Source organism: Furipterus horrens, unplaced genomic scaffold (assembly GCF_987537825.1).
Source record: "Furipterus horrens unplaced genomic scaffold, mFurHor1.1.pri manual_scaffold_6, whole genome shotgun sequence".
Lineage (NCBI taxonomy): Eukaryota > Metazoa > Chordata > Mammalia > Chiroptera > Furipteridae > Furipterus > Furipterus horrens.
Window position 1 is genome coordinate 51,185,540 of NW_028327176.1, and position 18,893 is coordinate 51,204,432.

Consider the following 18,893-nt stretch of genomic DNA (forward strand, 5'->3'; position numbering starts at 1 on the left):
TGAACGCGTTCTCAGATCTCACTGGTGAAAACAGGAATTGCTCTCCGGGTTTAGGGCTATATATTCATCGCAGCACCGTTTATGATGGTAAGGCACAGGAAACAAAGGAAAGGGCATAACGGTAGGACTGAGGTGCCTTCGTGCCATGGATTAATATTAAGTCATCAAAAGTGTGGATCCCAGCTGGGACACGGTGTACTAGAAAAGCAGGATGCAGGGTGGTATGTAATAGATGATGCCGTTTTGGAAAACCAACGAAACACCGTGTGTGCTTTTGCGTGGGCATGGGGAAAATTACGGACATATTTTAAGCTGGTTAAAATTGGGGTAGTGGAAGGTGAGGAAGAGAAAGAAGGGGAAATCTTTTAACACTTACAGAGTAAAAGGAGCAAGTGCAAAACAAAACCCAAAAACACCGAGGACCCCAGGCTCGGCGATAAAGACCCTGAGTCAAGATCCCCGGCAGAGGCCGGTGGGACCGCCTCGCAGCCACGCCGCTGCGGATTAGTCCCAACTCGTGGGCGTCACCGCGGGAGTGTGCAGTTCGTCGCGTGGGGCTTCTCTGAGCTCTTTGTTAAGAGAGGATGGCGAGAAGGGGGAGGGAGCAATGCGCCGCTACCGCTCCAAAGGGCGGCCGCGGGTCGCACGGGGCTGAGGGACAGGCGCGAGCCCGAGGGCAAAGGGATCTGGTTCGTTCCTCCTCCCCGGCCCAGACCAAGCCCCTGCGCTTTCCGCCCGCGTGTAGGAGCCCAGCATGGAGCTCCTGCGGGTTCTCTGCCCTTATTTGTCCCTGATGCTAAAGGCCCCACTCCCCAGGTCTGCTCTCTAAGCAGCCATTGCTCTCTGCCGTTCCTCCTTTTCTTATTACCCCTCCCCTCAGCCCTGATAACCTGTGATCTACTTTGTCTCCACGAATTTATCCATTTTAGTTATCTCCTGTAAGTAGTATCACACAATAATTGTCCGTTTGTGTCAGGCTTATTTTGCCCGCCATAATTTCAAGGTTCATCCATGTTGTAATATGTATGAAAACGTCACTTTTTTTTTCTTTGTAAAATGTATATAACAGTTTGCCATTTTAACCAATTTTAAGTGTACAGTTAAGTGGCATTAAGTTAATTCACATGGCTACTATCCACCTCCAGAATTTTTCCATCATTCCAAACTAATTTTTTTTACCTATTAAATAATAACTCCGCTCAGCCCCTGGCAACTATCGTTCTTTCTGACTCAATGACTTTTGAGATATCGCTTTTCTGTATTATCTGCAATGGCCCTGTTCTCACTTTGAGGAATTCAGAAGGACAAGGCCTACACTGGAAAATATCCAGATTGGGTTATGACAAGGATGACAAAACCTGGTCTTAGGAGAAAAAGTGGAGAGGGCTTAGAATGTTTAAGAAAGTAAGGTCCTGAGATGATTTTAATTCACCTAACAAAACAAACCAAACCCTGGAGGTTTTAGATTGATAAAAAATTTAAAAGAAGCCAAATGTGTGATGTAACTGAAAAAGTCTCAAGGGGCCATGAAGACTGCCTTCACCTAAATGAAGGATGGTAGTGTATAACAGTGGTTAGAACTGTCCTGTCAATAGAAATGTAATGTGACTCAATTTTAAACCTCCTAGTAGCTACATTTAAACAGTAAAATATTTTATTTAGCCCAATGTATTCAAAATATTTTAACATGTAATCAATTTAAAAATTAATGATCTATCTCCCATTCTTTCTTTCATATTTAGTCTGCCAAATTAGGCTGCCCACATTTCAAGTGCTCAAAAGCCACCTATTCACCATATTTGAGCACAGAGTTGGAACCTGAGACTTGGGTCAGATAGGTCGGGGATCAAGACCCATATTCCATCCCTTACCAGGCTGAGTGACTGGGCAAAGTATTCTTATTTGTTTCTTCATCTATAAAATGGAACTAACAACAGTACCCACTGTATAAGGTAATTGTGAGGATTAATGGCACATGAAGCACTTAAAACATGCTCAGTAAATGTTGATTATTAATGGTAAATTAGGTGATTACTAATTTGAATTACCATCATATGTGGCTTGGAGACATTTCAGAGGGACAAAGTTAAAAGACAATGCACAAACTGGGAAAACCTGTTTGCAACACATATGACAAAATGCCATTTTTGATATGTAGGAAGTGCCTGCAAAGAAATAAGAAAAGGAGAAATGTGAGTGGGAAATTCAAAAAAGGAGACACATCAGAAGTGATTAAAAAAAAAAAAAAAACAGGAAGACATTTAAAATGAGTTCAACTCCTGGGAATTAATGAAAGTAAACACGTACCATTGTTGAGTAACAAATTTGCAATAACCAGAAATTGGTAGCGGCTAATACTGAAGAAGTCCTGAGAAGACCAACTCTTTTTTCAAATCAAGATTTTTCTGAAGTTTTGATAGTCAAATTTGATCCCAGATTATCAGGATAAACAAACTGAGTACTTGCTTCAAGGGGGAACTAGCCAAAGAGCCTTTTCTATCCACCTTTTTCCTCTTCCAAACAAAGGTGAACAGCCAACAAACACCTAACAAGTTTGATTTTCTTCCCTTGTCACATGTGTGGTCATTTCACATTTGCTCTGCTAATAGTCCCTTACCACTATGGTTGACATTTCACATAGCTTGAAATAGCCCAAAATTGTTCCAGATTTAGGCAGGGCTAACTTACATTCTTTCTTAAGCCACAATACCCCCCAAATATTTTAAAGACTTCTGGCTAGCTCCTTCTGGAATACTGTCTCTGTCAGTAGGGCCAACTACATAATATGTGGAGCCCCTTTTTCATAAAAGGAAAAAAGCTTTTTCCTTTCTTGTGCTCTCAGGCGTGGAAATAGTCTAAGGGCAAGTGCAAACCCTCACTAGTGCCCAGGACCCTGCTTTGAGACAGCATGCATTTCCCAGTCTGGGAAAACTTGATCTCCCGGCAAAGAAGAGACTAAGAGTGATCTAAGTCATTAGTCTTTTGTTTCTCTGCCTTCAGCTCTACAGCAGTGCCTTGAGGCAAAAGATGCCTCATGCTGCAGCCATCTCAAGGGGAGGGAGGGTAACAGGAAGCTGAGAAAAGAAAAAAAACATTGGTTAGGAGATCAAAATATTATCCCTGCACGCACATCAGTGTCTGAGAGTTGGGTTAATGAGTCAGACCTCAGAGAGCTGATCTACTCTGTGTGTTGATAAATCTGGTCTTGAGGTAAGGCTGGTAGCCAGTCAGATTAAGCTCTGAGGTGAGTTGATACCATGGGATCTCTATGGGTGGACAGTTTGTCCTGCCATGGAGACCCCATTCTGTCTTCCTGCATGCACTTCTAGAAAGTCATGTACCCTCAGACTGTTCAGGGGCCCAAATGGAAGTGATAGTGTGGTTAGTTAGGGACAAGAGGTGGGGCCTCACTCTTCATTCCTCCCTTCCTTCAACCCCTGTATTACAGCATCACAAAATGCCTCCCAGGCCCCTGCCTTGGAGGGAAAACACCCCAGGCTTCTGTATATTCAGAAAAGGACACTTACCTATGAAGCTGGTGTTGAGAATGCCTTCTGTTAAAGTTCAGGAACCCAGGGGGGAAATTGGGACAACTGTAGAAGAACAATAATAATAAATATATAAGTAATAATAATAATAATAAAGTTCAGGGACCAACCTGTCCCATTCCACATAAGGCCAGATTCTACAAGTGGGTATTGCCTATCACTCCCACTCACTGGAAGTCCAGCATTAAAACAAACCAACACAGGTCCCTTACTTTAATCAAATAATTAAAAATGATTCTTTCCTGACTCAGAGGGAGGAACCCAGTACCCACACATGAGCAACTACATGAGCCAAAAGAGAAGGGGCTAGAGTGGGGCCAGAAAGCACCAGGCTGGCCTCATTTGGGGTCCCCTCCAACAGCAGCTGCCCAGTGTCTTTAGGGTTCACCTCTTCCCTGGAAGACTTCCCTCCTGTTTGGTGGTTGCAATCATCCTCTGCCCCACCTGGATTATGTTCCTGTGACCTCTTGAGTTGTGTAAAAAAGAGTGAGAAAGCTAAGGGCCCCTTATTTATCAACAGTGCCCTTTTCTTATCAGTAGCACTTATGTTATTGACCACCTTCCTCTGAAAATCCTCTTTCCCTATTTTTTTTTTTTTTGATATATTTTCTCTCTTCTGATTCATTCATTTGTTCATTCAATCAGCAAACATTCATTGAGTGCTTGTACTACGCCAGGCCCCAAGCGCAGTGTTGGACGCACCGACATGAGGGTAAGACACCTGGTCTCTGCCTTTGGGTTCATGACTCGCAAAGGATCTCGCTGTTTCCTGGTTACTCCTTCACTCACTTTAGGGCTGGGAAGCTAAGCAATTTCACTTTACGGTGGTACTTTCAGGGTGGGGAAGCCAAGACTATAAAACCAGCCATCTTTGTCTACGTGTCGCATACATTCTCCTGGCTGAGGGTGTGCGCCTGGCTCTGCAGACTCATGAATAAAGGCCTCCCTTTACTGCTAAAGTCCTGTGTCCCAGTTGTTTTTTTTTTTTTTAATCTTTTACATTATTCTTTTTTATTTTTATTTTTATTTTTTAATAATTTATTTGTTTAATTTTATTTTTTTAGAGAGAGGGGAAAGGAGAAAGAGAGGGAGAGAAAGATCACTGTGTGGTTGCCTCTCACTCGTGCCCCTAACTGGGGATCTGACGTGCAACCTAGTAATGTGCCCTGACTGGGAACCGAACCAGCGACACTTGGCTCGCAGGCTGATGCTCAATCCACTGAGCCACGCAGCCAGGGCTCCCAGTTTTTTATTGTGAGCGTTAATCACAACCGTTCCTCTGCACTTCCATAAGCCAGTCAATGGTCAATGGCTATAGATTCTACAGCCGTGCTGTGTCCCACAGATGTCTCTTCATTTCCATACCCACCACCACCCCGGCTGAGTCTTTCCTGGACTGCTAAATAGTTTGCTGTCTGGTTTCCATGGTCCTGACTTTTTCTCTTTTTATTTTGTTATTTATTTAGTTATTTTTCTTTATTTCTTTATTTTTTTCCATCACTATTTATCCCTGCTATACCCTCTTCTACCTCCACCTATCCCCACCCTGCAATTACCACACTGTTGTCCATGTCCATGAGTTTATTTTTTTCTCTACTCCTCCACGCCCCAGCTCTGTGCCCCCACTGTCAGCCTGCTTTCTATCTATTTTGCTTATTAGTTCAATTTGTTCATTAGATTCCACATATAAGTGAAATTATATGGTACTTGTCTCTCTCTGACTACCTTATTTTACTTAACATAATGTTCTCCAAGTCCATCCATGCTGTCGCAAAGGGTAAAATTTTCTTCTTTTTCATGGCTAAGTAGTATTCCTTATTAAATATACTATAGCTGTTTTATCTGCTCCTCTACTGATGGACACTTGGGTTGCTTCCAAATGCTGGCTATTGCAAATAATGCTGCAATGAACATAGGGGTGCTTTCAAACTAGTGTTTTGGGTTTCTTCAGATAAATTTCCAGAAGTGGAGTTGCTGGGTCATAATGACTTTTCCTCTTTTTAATGCAGAGCTCCCAGCATGCCTTTTTCCTGGCTGAAAAGTCTTCAGGTTTTCACCACTGTCACCAGAATAAAATGCAGAATCCAAAACCTGACATCCAGGGCCTCATCAAAACAATCCTGTCCTTTCCTACATTTTCTATTTTCTCTAACACAAGCCCTAAGCTTCAGCCAAATAGAACCACTGTTTTCTCCTTCTTTGCTCAGACTGTTTGCTCTGCTTAACATCCTTCTCTAACTCCTATTTTTGCTGGTACAAATCAAAGCCCAACCCAGACCTTTCCTATTCCTCGAAACCTTCTCTTCTCCCCAATAGTTAGAATGTTTTTTTCTTCTGTAAAGAACCACAGCCCTCGATATGTACCTCTTTGAGACTCACATATCTTATTTGTCTTACCTCTCCTAGTGAACTGTAAACTTGAGGGCAAGGAGAGTTGATTTGTCATGGCTGCATCTTACAGACGCTAGTAGAGACCCTTATGTAGAGTAGCAACAAAATAATGAAGAAGAAAGACCAAGATCTTAGAATGAGAAGCCCTCGTTACTGGAGGCCTGAATATAGTTAGTTATAAGAGTAGATGTTAGTAGTGGGACTGGGTGGGCACTGATATCAGGTCCTGAATGACAAAGATTTCTGTGAGTTCTTTAAATAATTTTTTATTTTACATGTTGGAGATATCTGGGGTCCTCTAAAGTATAGCTTCCAGAGTAGGGTGCTGTCTTGCTTGGGTCTAAGTTTTAAAAGTAACAATCCAGTAGGCAGGACAAAACAAAGCAGGAAAAAGAGACTTCACTGCTTTTTCTTTTTTTTGTAGCACTAGTCTAATTGTAGAAGCAAAGGCAATTGATAGAAAAGTTTTTTTATGATTAGAAAATCACAAAATCTTGTTATAAGTTTGTAAATCAATAGCCTGATTATACTTAATGGAGTAATTCTAGAATAATTCCTTTAAAATTAGGTCTAGAACAAAGAAAGAATGGGTACTATTTTAAAACATTGTTCTAGAAATTTTAGCTACTAAAGTAAGAAGAACAAATAAAAGCTCTAGATGGTTGAAAGACAAACGTGTCATTATTTGTAGATGATATGCTACTTTACCTAAAAACAGAAAAAAATTTTCTGAAAACCACTAGTATAGGCAAATTTATAATTATGTATATTACAATTACAAAATGGTTACAAAATAAATATATACAAAGTAATAATTTTTTATATGCCACTAATATACAGTTAAAAATATAATGGTTAAAAAAAACCTTATATAAGAAACATGCAGAGCCTTTGTAAAGAAAACTACCAAACATTACCTAAAGACCTAAAAGAATAACTAGGAAAACATTCTGGAAACAAACTAAATATTATTTCAATGTGTGTGTGTGTTTGTGTGTGTGTGTTCACAACACCATCAAGCAATTCTCTAATTCTCAGCAGACACTGACTGGGTGTTCTATAATTTAACTCAATTCTTCACTATCTACCTTGAGATAGCATCAGATCCCAGTTAAGGTCTCAGTCCCACAAAACTGCTTCTACTTTATACACCGATCACAAGTCCAGGTTGTTATCTGTGCTTCTGACCAAATGATTATAAATTGGAGGTTCCCATGACCCCTCCTCAGGCTCAATTAATTTATATCACAATTATAAAGATGCCAATATTTCACTGAGACTTACTATCTCTTGAGTACCTTGTATATTATTTAATCTTTCATAGCAATGTTATGACACAAGTAATAAAAACATAAAATAGACTTCTGGTCAAGATGGAGGTGTAGGTAAACATGCTTTACCTCCTTGCACAACCACAGAAACAATTACAACTGACCTCAAAACAAATAACACCCAGACCATCAGAAAATTGAGCTGTATGGAAGTCCAACAACCAAGGATTTAAAGAAGCTACATTCATCCAGATGGGTGCCTTTTCTACAATAGGCCACACTACTAAGACAGGGAGTCAAAGCAGCTCTACCTAATATACAGAAACAAACACAGGGAGGCTGCCAAATTGAGGAGACAAAAAAATATTACCCAAATGAAAGAACAAAATAAAACCCCAGAAAAAGAACTAAACAAATGAAGATAATCAACCTATCAGATGAAGAGTTCAAAACACTGGTGATTAGGACACTCAAAGAACTTATTGAATACAGCAACAACATAAAAAGGACCCAGGAAGAAATGAAAGTTACACTAAGTAAAATAAAGAAAAATCTACAGGGAACCAACAGTGGAAGGGTTGTAGCCGAGACTCAAATCAACTATTTGGAACATAAGGAAGAAACAAGCATTCAATTGGAACAGCAAAAATAAAAATTTAAAAATAACAAGGATAGTATAAGGAGCCTCTGGGACATCTCCAAATGTACCAACATCTGAATCAGGGATGACAGAAAGAGAAGAGGAAGAGCAAGGAATTGAAAACTTATGTCAAAAAATAATTAAATAAAACACCCCTAATTTGGTGAAGGAAATAGACATACAAGTCCAGGAAGCACAGAGAGTTCCAAACAAGTTGGACCCAAAGAGGATCACACTAAGACACATCATAATTAAAATGCCAAAGGTTAAAGGTGAAGAGAGAATCTTAAAAGCAGCAAGAGAAAAGCAGAGAATTACCTGCAAAGGAGTTCCCATAAGTCTATTAGTGGATTTCTCAAAAGAAACTTTGCAGGCAAGAAGGGACTGGCAGGAAGTGTTCAAAGTGATGAAAAGCAAGAACCTATAACCTAAATTACTCTATCCAGCAAAGCTATCATTTAGAATGGATGGGTAGATAAAGTGCTTCCCAGACAAGGTAAAGTTAAAGGAGTTCATCATCACGAAGTCACTATGACATGAAATGTTAAAGGGACTTATTTAAGAAAAAGAAGATCAAAACTATGAACATTAAAATGGCAAGAAATGCACAACCGTCAACAACTGAATCTAAAAGAAAAACAACAACTAAGCAAACAACCAGAACAGGAACAGAATCATAGGTATGGAGATCATTTGGAGCGTTATCAGTTGGGAGGGGAAAGTTGGAGGGAAAATTTGGGAAAAGGTGCAAGGATAAAGAAGCATAATTGGTATGCACAAAATAAGACAGGGGGAAGTTAAGAATAGTATAGGAAACTGTGAAGCCAAAGAACTTACATGGACGTCCCATGGACATGAACTAAGTGGGAAAAGGAGAGGGAAATTGGGACAACTGTAATAGCATAATCAATAAAATATGTATTTTTTAAAACATAAATCCCTGTTTTTCTAATGAGGCAATGAAGGCCCAAAGTCAATCATCTAGTGAGCATCAGGACTAGGTTTTAAAGGCATGCCTGTTGATTTTTTAAAAAGATTTTATTTATTTATTTTTAGAGAAAGGGGAAGGGAGGGAAAAGGAAAGGGAGAGAAACATTAATGTGAGAGAGAAACATCTATCGGGTATGCGCAGCAATCTGGCACATGCCCTGACTGGAATCGAAAGGCCCTTTGTAATAACAAAGACTGGAAACAACCTAGATGTCCTGCAGATGGAGGCAGTTAAATTACAGTAATACATACACTGTTAAATACTGCACCTTAAAAATGAGAATGCTCTCTATTTCGTTTACAAGATGGAGTGTTAAGTGGGAAATAAGGTTCAGAAGATAAATATAGCCCGGTACCATTTATGTTAAAATGGAGTAAAGAAGAGTATAATTTGTTTTATCTTGTATATGCATAAAAGCAATGTTAGAAAGATATACCAAAACCTAATAACAGGGTTATCTATCTGGGATGGGGGAAATGGGCGGATTGGGAACTGGAACAGGAGACAGACTTTTCACTATATACCTTTTAATCTACGTTTTAAAGTTTTGAGACATGTAAATGAATTACCTATTCAAATACATATAAATATTTAAAAAGCAAAGTAAAGTAAAATAAAACAAAACTCCTGCCCTTTTCACTCTTCCACTAGTCTGAGACATCTTTGGAGGGCAGCTTGCGACCCCATTTCAATGAGTCACAGAGTGCAGCAGGCCTCTGGACTCCTCTGGTGGCTCTAACAACGGTGTCAGCACACAGACCAGGGAAGACTGCTCTGCCAGCAAGCCAAGCACACCCTCTTCCCCTATCCTTGACTTAGAAAAACAAAGCCAATAGACAAATCCACTCATCAGCATTTCTGAAGCCAGCTGTTAACTAGTCCTCTTCTTGCCCTTTAGTCTCCTTCTTTTCTTCATTTTTCCAGAAAAACCTGGAAAGTTCTGTAAAACTTTGCAAAATGCCTTACTAGCCCTGGCTGCCTTTTATTTATTTTCCTCCTTTGGCCTGTGTCATCCTCTCAGGCAAGGACCATAGTCTGACTTCCTGCCAGCTGGCATGCTAGGTTCATCACAGTGTCTTAAAACAAAAAAAATGTATTTTCCTAAATCTACAAGGTCATTTTGTCCAGCTCCCCACCCAAAGTAGAACATCTGAGTTGTAAAATTTAGCGGAGTAAATGTATTTGGTCTTAAAACACAATCCCTTGGTTTCACTTTGTCCATCCAATCAAATTGGGAGTGACAGCTCTCATAAAATATCTGCTCTTGCTAAGAATCCCACAGGGCAGGTCTATTTGTGTGTGAAGTCTAGCAGCACAGAGAGCCCCAGTAAATTTCCATTTAGTAATTCAGTGACTGTTAATTGACACCTACTATGTGTCCATGGCCATCTGAAGCCCTGTGCTGGGTACAGAAACAAACATGAGACCCAGATCCTGCTCCCAATCTCTTAACAACCCTGTTCAGCTCATAAATGACTCTGTACTAATTCATTTCGTTCTTTGAATCCATTTGCAAGGTATCAGCTGTAGCACTGAGTTGAGGACATTTTCATGATTAGCTGTGTCAGAAATATTTATAGGAATGGCTTTCTCCCTCCTCTCCCTTTTTCAAGGTTTTGGGAAATAATTTTTATATTGCAAACATCATAGCCATGGTTTAAACTCTAGTTAATGTAATCTACATAAGATTTACTAACCTTTCAGAGTGTTAATATAGTTATAACAGTGTCGTAACTTTGAGCTTTCAGCTTTCATTAGTTAGAATTCCTTGGCTAATGTGCAGGAAATTTGAGATGTATGCCAGGTGTGCTCAATGAAATGTTTTGTGCAAATCAAATGTGAGTCTAAAAGCAAGTCATTCTCAGTGATGATGAGCCTGGCAGGGATTCAGGTGTCTAGTACCATACCATACACCTCCCCCAAGGATGCTGGGTCAGAATGTGGCAATGAAATGTTGTTAAATTGGCTGGGAACACAGAGCAGAAGGTTGCGTGGAGACTGCATGTCCATCCTCTATTACACATGTGCAGTGTCACTAGGAATGTTACTACGGGGTTCATTCTGTGCTGGCTTATTCTGAGAGGAAACCCCAACCAGGTTGAGGATAATGAATACTACAGACTGTAAGAAGCAGCAACAAGCTGCAGCAACAAGCTACAGCACCATTGTGGCTTCCACATATCCACACAAAACACACCAACAAGAAGGTGTTATGTGACTCAGGTTTCCTTGCAGGACATCCTGGCTTGAAACATAGTTCTGTCACTGAAAAATATAAAATGACAGATGGGAAACTGCCAGAGTATGTCCTTGAAAATCTCAGGAATGTCAGCTTGCAAAGGAGAGCTCAAAAGCTGGCATAAAAATCACCAATTCCTATTAATGACATGTAGTTCTTTTTCCAGCTAAAGAGAAACATGGAAATGTGGGGCTTTGGGGAAGGCTCTATGCACAGATTCTGAGCAGACAGGGCCTTGTCTTAAACAAACAGCCTTGGACCAAATTTATAGTAAGGATGTGACAAATTCATAAGGTGGCAGACCCCATTTTGTTTGCGACTCTGAAGATTGCCTGTGAGTTTTCCAATGCCCATGGGCTTTGCCAAATGGTATTGTTCAGTTCAACAAAAAGTATCAGACTACACATTGAACAGTATAAACTGTCTCCCTAGGGGAACCACAGGATAAAAAATGAGGGTGTAGGCCAGGGCCCTGTTCTCCAGGCTTGTCATGTCAAGCTCAGGATCAGACAAAGCACTCATCCATTAATTAATTTATTCATTTACTCTTCAACAAACATTTATAGAACACCTCTGAGGTTTCAAGCACTATGCTAGGTGGTGGGAATGCAAAAGTTTCCTGCTTGGAGAAGCTCACAGTCTAACGGTGGAGAACCAGGAAAACTAAGTTACAGTAAGACACTATGATGTGGGACTGCTCTTACTCTTGTGTGCTCTGCCTTCTTTAAAGTATGGTGGCACCAGAAAGTTAGGGAAGAGTAACCAGAGATGGTGATGTCTGAGTTGAACATTTGAAGAGTAAGGAGGAATTAGCCAGGGGGAAGTGTGAAAGGAAAGAATGTCTAGGCAGTGGGACCAATATGTGCAAAGGTTTAGAGAAGAAAGAGAAAACATGGCTCAGGCAGAGCTTCATGATTCAGTGTGGATGGAGAATAAAGGGTGAAAGAGGATCGGGTGGAAGAGATAAGGGTGAATGGGGAAATTAGAACCAGGTGACCAAGGCTCTTATTGTCATGCTAAGGTAAGGGCTGGGACTTATGTCTATTTTATTTTCCAGGGGACTCAGACAGTGATGGTTATATATTAGTTGCTAATAAACATCTGAGGACAATGAAGAGCCACTGAAGGGTATTAAGCAGGTAAGTAAGGTGACCAGGTTTGCATAGAAGACAGGAATATTAGGGGAAGACTTGAAGAGGGTAAAATGAAGACAGGAAAACCAGGTAGGGACCTGCAGTGATCCACGTGAGTGATGAAGATGGGCTGAACTGAGGTAGTGCCAGTGTATCAAAAAGTAGGTGGATATAGAATCAGTACATTGTATGAGGTAGAGGGAGCTGCCATTTTTAGGTCAAAGAGTATGGTTACCTTTATGATTTCTCATGGGCACTGCTGACCACATACAGAAAGCATTGGTTAACCTGCAGATTCTTCTAAATCATACTCAGACTATAAAGTTAGGCGAGATGCCACTTCTCAGATTCCCATAGAACTTTTCTTGTGCTTTTTCCCATTGCTTCTTCTGTGCAGAAGTAGCAAAAAGGAAACACTATTCAAAAAAGGATGACACCTAACTACTATAAGTGACCAACTTCCTTCCACACAAACAGGCTGGGTTGGTAAAGGGGCCCCATCTTTCCTTCTTTACAGAATGTCTGAGGGACCAACAGAGATCAATTCAACTCCCTGTGCAGAAGAGAAAGCTAGAACTCCAAGAGGTACAGAGATTTGCCCAAGGACAGCGCTAGAGAGCATCAGAGAGAGCCAAGAACAAAGTCCCCCTCCCCTTCTATTAGTAATTCCTTTACATTTCCCCCAATCTTACCATTAACAGAGGAGCAGGTATGGAAGGTGGCAGGTGAAGCCAGGAGTTTGTCACTGAGCCAATTTCAGCTACAAGCCCCACCCCCATTTCCCCAGCTTCAAAGAGGCTATAGCTGATCACTGATCCATCTTGCAGGTCAGTGCAGACTTTTGAGGAGTTGTTTGTATATCTCTCAGCCTTGTTCCAATGGGTATTACAGTATCTATTAACACTAGTTATTAATACTGTCCCGCATTTGGTCTTTCCCTCCTCAACCATAACCTTCTACTTCCTTCTACTATTCTGTCCTGTTATGTTCAGAAGCCATCAAATTGTGTTCAGAATGTCAATATTTTTGTGTCCCAATTTCATCTCTGGCACCAAGAAGGAGCATGACAAACGTATAAGTTCTGAAACTCTTGGTTCAGAAAATAATGCTGTGGAGGACAAGATGGGCAGATTGAAATTCCTCCCTCAACTTCACTATCTCCAGCTTCCTCATGCATCTGTGAACAGGGAACCCCTCCTGAGGAAAACATGTGGTCTCTGCATGCCTACCCAGCTCAAAGCCTGCCTTCCTCCCCTCTCCTTTACCCCCCCACCCCCCCACCCCCGTTCCCACTCCCTAGGCAGGAAAAGGAGCCGAGAAGGTGGTATTTTTTTCCTTCTTTTTACTGATGCTAGAGACAGGGGAAGGGAGGGAGAGAGGGAGAGAACCATCTCGCCCCAACCCATAATCCAGGCACGTGCCTTGACTGGGAATTGAACCTTCGACCTTTTGATTTGCAGGATAACACCCAACCAACTGAGTCACACCAGCCAGGGCTGAGAAGGTGTTACTTTTGCTCTTTCCTCTTCCCTGCTTAGCTCTATCACAATTTACCAGATTTACACTTGTCTTAGAACCATAGTGTTTTTATATTTAGGAGTCAAGGGTATAATTCCATTTTCTTCTATCATCACAGCTGGCATTCAGAAGAAAATGCTTCTTTCAGAGAACTCAGCTTATTTCTCCCCAGGCAGTGAGTCATATTCACAGCCAAATTTTATTTCCTGGGTCACAACCTGGTTAGCTCTTCAACTCACAGAAAATGAACAAAGACAGTGTGTACTTTTACCTTTATATCAAGTTGCACATAATTCATTTAGAATTTGGAGGAAAAACACCTCAACATATCCTCCCACCTCCCCACCCATTGTTTTATCTCCAGAGCACATCTGACATACTATAGAGTCTTTCCTCTCTTCATCCTTCTTTCCTTTCCTCATTTCCTCTTCTTTCCTCCATTCCTTTCATAGTCTTTCTCTCTTTCTCTCCTCACTAGAATGTAAACTTTTTGAAGATACAACTTTTGTTTTGTTCATTTCTGTATCCCCAGGGCCCAGCTCAGTGCCTCGTACACAATAGATACTCAATAAAGTTTGAATTTAAAAAAATCATTGACTGAACAGTTGCTTTTTCCTTCCTTTTCTCTGGGCCTACCTACCCCTGCCTCTCTTGCCACAATGATATTTTTTCCTTTTGCTTAACAGTTGAGAGATCAGATGACCGCGTATTTTACATCAGCTCTAGAAAGGAACTTCACTGAAGTGGCAGGGGGTATTCTCCACCTCCAACATCTCCACCTACTGAAATTGTATCTATTTGGCAAATCCTACCCATTTTCTCTCTAGAACCATCCTTTAGCTTTCTGTGGTAATCTCACAGGAAGGTTAACAAAAATATAAGGGTAGTATTTCCTTGGCAAAGCTGGCTTCCTGCCTCTACTCTCCCTCTTCCTTCCCACTGTGGACAAAAAAGGGGTGCTATAATAAATCATAAATTCCTAACTGGGCAGGTCATGGTGGGTAGTCCCACCCCAGCCTGTAGCTTCTTTAGTGAAAGGTTTTTTAGCAAGCTTTATCCACTGTCCTTGTGCATGTAGGTTAACACAGCTTTGAGATGCCAGAAGTAATACCTCTTAAAATGTAACCACACTTATGAAAGCACATAATCTCCTAATTCAATGCCCACTTTACTTTCTCCCACCCTCATGCAGTCTTCCTTACCCTCTGTAATTCCAAATGCATAAAAGCTGCTGCAAAACTGTTATTCTTCGGAGTATTTGAGGTCTTGCTGCCCAGGATATGCTGTCAGTTGAGCTCAAATAAACTCATAAAAATTCTCTACAGGTCTGGATGTTTTCTTATGTGGACAGCCCTTTCCCATAGGTGCTTACTAGGCAGTGCTTCTCTTGCTGAATTCAAACAAGGAACCAGATCTGGGCCTTACATTTTGAGGCTGGCCCGTGTTGGGGGATTCATCTCTCAAACAGTTATTAACTAAGTTCATACAGAGGCCTACAATCATACAAACCAAATAACAATGTACCGATTCACATCAGGAATGACAGACATTCTAATAGAGTGGAATGCTTGAATTAGCCTGACTGGCTGATCTTTTCCTCAGGAGTTAAAGACTGCCTGGTAAATATGGACTTAGAACAAAAGTAACCAACCTCAAGTCATGTTTCTCATTTAGGGCAGAGCCCCTTTTCCCTGCTACTGGAGCAGTGTGACCAAAGAAATCATGGAGCTCAAGTCCCCTTAGTCAAGGCCTATCCTTCCTTAGGCAGTGCCAAGGCTAACTTCCATACTTCCGAGGATGACCAAACACCTTCTGCTCAGTTCCACAAACTGCTTTATAGCACAACTGATTAGACAATCAAATTACAACCACTTTCCAAATTACAATCCTTCCTTCCTGAGATGTTCCCAGACATATATGATCAGCTTTAGGCAATAAATGTATAGGCAATTTCTAGATTTACTTTTATGAATAGCTAATCATCTATCACATGTGGGTTTTACTGGTCTGAGGCAAACTGATTATCTGTCCTTTATGTGCAGAACCTGTAATGACAAAACAGAAGACGCTGCCTTGTAGGTTTCAATAAGTATGTTAAATATCAGTCAGGACAGGAAGGATTGCTTTGGCAGCAAAGAGTAAGGGAAAAAATACTCTCCATTCAAAGTGGCCCTGGGTCAGCTAGGTTCATCTGCTCTCTAGATCTAAAACACAAAATCTACCTGCCTTGTTCAAAATCAAGGAGTATTTACCCATAAGGCCCTGGATTTTGAGGAACTACTCCAAAATCCCTATTAGTTTGTCTTACCTTATCCTGGGAATTTCTCTATCTTTTGCTCTAAGTTCAAGATTAAAAAAAATGAAAATGAAGAGGAGTTCTGCCTTTTGTTGCCTTTCTCTTGCGTCTTGCATTTCTACATACAGCTAAGCAGTGGGTATGGGCTGCACTTTTCACAATATAATACAGAGAACACAGCTGTCCTTGAGGTATGTACATTGAATCCAAATTACACATGGCACCAGATTTCTGCACAGGCACTGGATTTCTGCCATTTGCACTGCTGATGGCAAATCAGCAATGGTTTGTAGAAGCAGTAGGTAAGAGGAAAGGTGCTTCCTGCCAGATGGTGCTTTAAAAAAGGCCCCAATCTCACACAGAAGTCCTTCCATTAACCCATCCATCACCAAGGCAAGCTGGGGGGACGTTGCCCCTTTTCTGTCTTGGAGCTTCTCCAGCTTCAAGTGCTGCCCTTGAGGTATCACTTAACCTGGTTTAGCCTCTATAAAAATTTCAGGAATGGGCCCTGGCTGGTGTGGCTCAGTGGATTGAGCGCTGGCCTGCAAACTGAAAGGTCACAGGTTCCAATTCTAGTCAGGGCACAGGGTTGCAAGCCAGGTCCCCAGTTGGAGGCATATCTCTCACACACGTTTCTCTCACACATCGAAGTTTCTCTTTCTCCCTCCCTTCCCATCTCTCTAAAAATAAATAAATAAAATCTAAAAAAAAAAAGGAGTGGTACAAAGAATGAGGACTTGGAGCGGAAGCCCACAGTACACTAATCCTTCACTCATACCTTCTTGGATGGTCCTGAGCCTCATACTCTTGGGAAGGGCTGATTAGGCATTGCCTTTTCCAGAGTCCTGCAACAGAACCTTACTATGGCCTCCAAGAGCACTGGCTTGACCATATCCTTGCTGTAAATGTGAGGCCCAATTATTTTACCCACTGAACCAAAGTGTTCTCCCTATATAAAGAGATGATAATTCCATCTAGCTCATAGGACTGGTTGTAGAAATCATATAATAACCTGAGTGAAAAGCCTAATACTGTCCCTGACACATCTAAATAAGCACTTCATAATACATTAGTTTTCTTTCTACCAGCAGATAGTCTTGCATTGTTTACTCTGTTAGGTCAACTTCACATAAGCCAGTGAAGGCTAGCTTGTCCCCAGGGCTCAGGTCATCCCAGGAACGGTGACCTGGCCATAGCAATGTAATATGAGGTGCAAGATTCTGGGAAAGGGCAGCAAGAGGATAAAGACAACTGAAGGGTGCCCCAAGGCAGAAGGTGCCCTAGACTGGGCTTCCAGCAGGAAATTTTGCAGTCTCTCAGTTGCTAGGGACCAGCGAAAAGTCCATTACCACCCCCCCCTAAATTCTGAGCAAGCCCAGGCTCAACTCATCAGGTTACCAGTAAGTACTTTGCCACCTTTTCTTCCAAAACCACTGGGCAGGTTGTGATCATAACGAAGGTAAACTTCTGTAAAAAACCAGTACCCGGAACAGTCTTTTGTTTTAACGTCTACCCAAGGATTAATGCCACTGCAAATTGGTCCTAAGGATTGGGTAAAAAAAGTGGAAAAGTAATTTTTGTGTTTTTACAGACTGCCTACCATGTGCTATAGACTAGTAAATTCGTAAAGTGAATGTTACTATTTGTATTCTAAAAGAGAAAACCGAAACTGCAAACTTTACAGGTGGACCGAGTCGAACTCAGGTCCCCACCCAGAACCCATGCTCTTTTTCTTTTCCCATCAGGCAGAAACAGCCTGGGCAACTGCTGGCCACGACTGGGACGGCGGGAGACGCCCGGCCCCGGGAACGCAGCGACTCTGCCGCAGAGCCGGGCGGTCTAGAGCCTAGGGCGGGGTGCGGAGCTGCTCGGCCCTATGTGCCCCGAGTCCACTCCACTGCCCCGGAGCACCCGCGGGTCAGATTCCAGGCGCGGCTCGGTTCGCACGAAGGCTCGGCTGCTGGGGCCGCCAGAAACCGGTGCCCGGCCTAAAGGCGGGTCTACGGGCACGCCTGGGGCAGGCGGACGACCGGCCAGCAGACGACCTCCCGAGAGCCTCGCGCTGGTCGCCGCCGAGACCCGCCTCGTCAGCACCTTTCTCGCAGCTGGGTCCGGACTCGGCCCCACAGTAGGTCACGAGGCGGGCGCTGCAGTTTGCACTGCCTAGTCGGCCCTGCCGTAGGCCTGAGCTTCACACAACCCACCCCTTCCTCTTCCCCTCCTCCTCTCCTCCTCTCCTCCTCCCTTCCTCTCCCTGCGTACGCCACGTCCGCGTCCCCGCCCCCGCCCCCGCGAGCCACGCGGGGAACCCCATGACGTCACCACCCTCTCGCACTCGCCTTCCCGCGCTCTCCAGAAAAGACGCGAAGGTGGTTACGTGTCTGGGGGGCTAGCGCGCCTGCGCAGGAAGCTTTGGCCACAGAACTTCGTTCTGCGGCGCCGCCTGGTGGAAGAAGAGCATTCAAACCGGCCGGAAGCCGCGGCGCTTGCTCGAGGACGTGAATAACGTCATCTCGGGGGGGGGGGGGCGAGACAGCAGCCGCGTGACCAGCTCCCAAAGGCGGCTCTCCGCGTCTTTCTTTCTCTTCCTCTTCCTTTCAGTAGCGTATAGAAGCTTGATTTTTATGTCCGTTCTTTTGTAGTTGTAACCTTGCCTTTTGTCGAACTCATCGACTAGTGTTCATTACAAAAAATTTGGGAAAATGAAGACACGAGTACCAGCACCCCTCTCATATTTACTTACAGGCTTTTCTTTTTTAACGTTAAACCAAATTGTGATTAAAATGACAACAAGCACAACTATCAACAACCGACTCTAAAAAATAAAAACAAAACTCAACTAAGGAAAAATAATTGTGACCTTGCT

At 42.4% G+C, this 18,893-nt stretch overlaps 1 long non-coding RNA gene across 1 annotated transcript; it reads right to left on the bottom strand.

The window, feature by feature from the left end:
- Nucleotides 1–2,272: 2,272 nt before the first annotated feature.
- On the bottom strand, nt 2,273–18,240 carry LOC150006169 (uncharacterized). Its single transcript, XR_016511927.1, has 3 exons — nt 18,122–18,240; nt 3,528–3,593; nt 2,273–3,074 (listed from the first exon to the last, which is right to left on the bottom strand). It is a non-coding gene; the product is annotated as an uncharacterized LOC150006169 (long non-coding RNA).
- Between the last annotated feature and the right edge of the window lie 653 nt (nt 18,241–18,893).